A 2946-nucleotide genomic window follows, 5' to 3' on the forward strand; every position below is an offset into this window, starting at 1 on the left:
AGCACTCCACAGACACGTGTACCCTTAACGTAGTTCTCAGGGATATTCAGCATGACACAGTGTGACAAGGCTGACCCTTTGAATTACAGGCACAACAGAAACAGGAAGTAAGAGTGAGAGAAAGTTGTGGTGAAAGAGTACAGCAGGGTTCACCACCATCCCCTGCCGGTGCCTTGTGGAGCTTTAGGGGTTTTCGCTCAATAAACACTCACAACGCCTGGTCTGGGAATTGAAACTGCGAGTCCGCTGCCCTAACCACTGGGCCATTGCGCCTCCACACTATAACAGTAACAATAACTATATCAAATTCTTTGACATTTCTATGGGATCATCCAACTCTGCCCAAGTCACAGACCTCATTGGAATATACTTACTCCATCAGCTCTGAACACACTTCCCTAATATCAAGGGAGGTCAATACAGAGATGACGCTTTGTTAGTCACCAAGGGCATTAATAAATCTTCTTTTGAACAAATTAGGAAAGCAGTACACAGATTCTTCTCTAACCTCAACTTATCCATTACTTTTGAAAATTCCCTTAAAACTGTTAATTTTTTAGATGTTACTTTAAACTTAGAAACCTCCCAATACTCCCCATGTCATAAACCCAACCAGTATCTTAAGTATTTAAACATTAATTCCAATCACCACAAATCAACCTTTGATTATATAGTTAAAGGTATTTTGATTCATATATCTAACCTCTCAGTCATTGAAGAAATATTCAATAACCACGCCCCACATTACAACCAAGCACTCGCTGCCAGCAGCTTCTCCCAACAAATAAAATACAACTCTTATACTAGGCTCAGACAACATATATCTCAAGTCATATCACTACGACATGCTATCAATCATCATCATAACAAACTACATGTGCACTATACTAGAACCCTGGGAGAACACAGATTAAGACAGCTTAGACCCCACATGCACACATATAACACTAGGTAAAAATCTAAATTGCTAACAATAACAGGCCCTATAACCCACCTCTAATTTCTAAAATATAGATTATACTGCCCCTAAGCAACCAAAAAAAAAATGTGGATGCTCTATTCTATGGTACCCTCCTCCCTTCTCATTAAATGTTGAGAACTTAGCCAAATCCTTTTTTAATATATTAGACTCCAACTTCCCTTGTCAACATAAATATTATTCCATCTTTAATAGATTTACTTTAAAGCTATCCTACTTTCCCCACCCAACTTTGAGTCTATTATAACAACCTCTAATAGACGAAGACTTTCTCTATATTATTAAGATATAAACCAAAACAACTCTGACTACACAAGCGCCCAACACATACTCAAGCGCTCCAATATCGAACCTAATACTTTAGACCATAACGAAAACCCAACCAATCCTAGTAACATTAACCAGAATGCTAGTACCCTGACCTCCACCACAAATACCTATATGATAGAAATAATAATAATAATAATAATAAGAGCAATAATAATGATAATAACATAGACCAATCTACCCCATACCTAACCTCTCTCTAGAAAGTTTTACTTCCTCCATTCCTAAAAAAAAAATCCCCACAATGCACTACCATGTAACTGCCACCCTGGGGCCATTTGACCTCTACAATCCTGTTGCAGAAGGTCTAACATAATTTACGAATGCACCATCCTCAACACGCTACACAATTCTACAGTGATATATATATAGGGTCAACTATAAACTTTAAACAGAGATAAGCTGCACATCTTAATTCTTTTAGATATGAGAAACACAGTAAATCCACAACCCTTGCCAGTGACATAATTCTTCATTATTACTAAATAAGTATAATGAAGCCCTGATGAGGTACATGCAACCACCATTTATTTCATACCTTCAAATTTTACCAAGATCTAAATACAACCTAAATCACCACACAGTACATATACCGAATACCCCAAAATAAGCTTGAACAACCTTATTTGACTTTCCAATTTCACACACATATATATAAATATATGTATAGATGCCAGACCAGCAAGGGGAAGCAGCTGACCTCCCCTGTTCGAAGGTTATAATGGACACAGGTTCGTGTGCCACATAGAGGCGATGGCCTCTTGGAGCTAATCTAATGGCAGCATTTGTCCTATTTTTCTGGACTGCCATGTTAGCTTGGCGATAATTATTAATATCCAGTACCGTTGCCGTAGTCTCCTTTAGAGAGACTTAGAAATATTGATATTTCTATTTTTGAAAACCAGTGGATGTATTCCACTGAACTTAGGTAAATAATCCTTCAAACAGACGGTCAGTAGCAACACCTGCCTGGTTCGGCTGCTCTACATTGATAAGGGACAATTACCCTGAAACTATCTGTAGATGACAGACCAGCAAGGGGAAGTGGCTGACACCACCTGTTTGAAGGTTGTATTGGACACAGGTTCGTGTGTCACATAGCTAGCTAGAGGCGATGGCCTCTTGGAGCTGATCTAACAGCAACATTCGTTCTATTTTTCTGGACTGACATGTTAGCTTGGCGATAACTATTAATATCCAGTACTGCTTCTGTAGTCTCCTTTAGAGAGACTTAGAAATATTAATATTTCTATATATATATATACATACATTCCTGTCTCCTCATGGCTCTATTGTTTTGGCTCAACAGACCTGACTGTTTGTTTTTACTATCTTGTTCTCACTGTCCTGTTCTTGTTAACACTTTCACCCTCCACAAAAAATCCCAAATTTTATTTAATTTGCTTTGCGGGAAGGACTGTTTCAACGAAGTCGCATATTGTCCTTGCCTTCAAAACGTGGAGTATATGAAACAGGGACAACTATGTTTTCGTTTTTATGTTTTCGCTTCTCATTGTGTTTAACGTTTTTTTTATGTCCTGTACCCATATATGCCTGTATGTACATATATGTATGGATATATGCATATATTTATATATTATTTATATTATTATATACATACACACACACACACACACACA

This window comes from Octopus bimaculoides, chromosome 5 (assembly GCF_001194135.2).
Source record: "Octopus bimaculoides isolate UCB-OBI-ISO-001 chromosome 5, ASM119413v2, whole genome shotgun sequence".
Classification (NCBI taxonomy): Eukaryota; Metazoa; Mollusca; class Cephalopoda; order Octopoda; family Octopodidae; genus Octopus; species Octopus bimaculoides.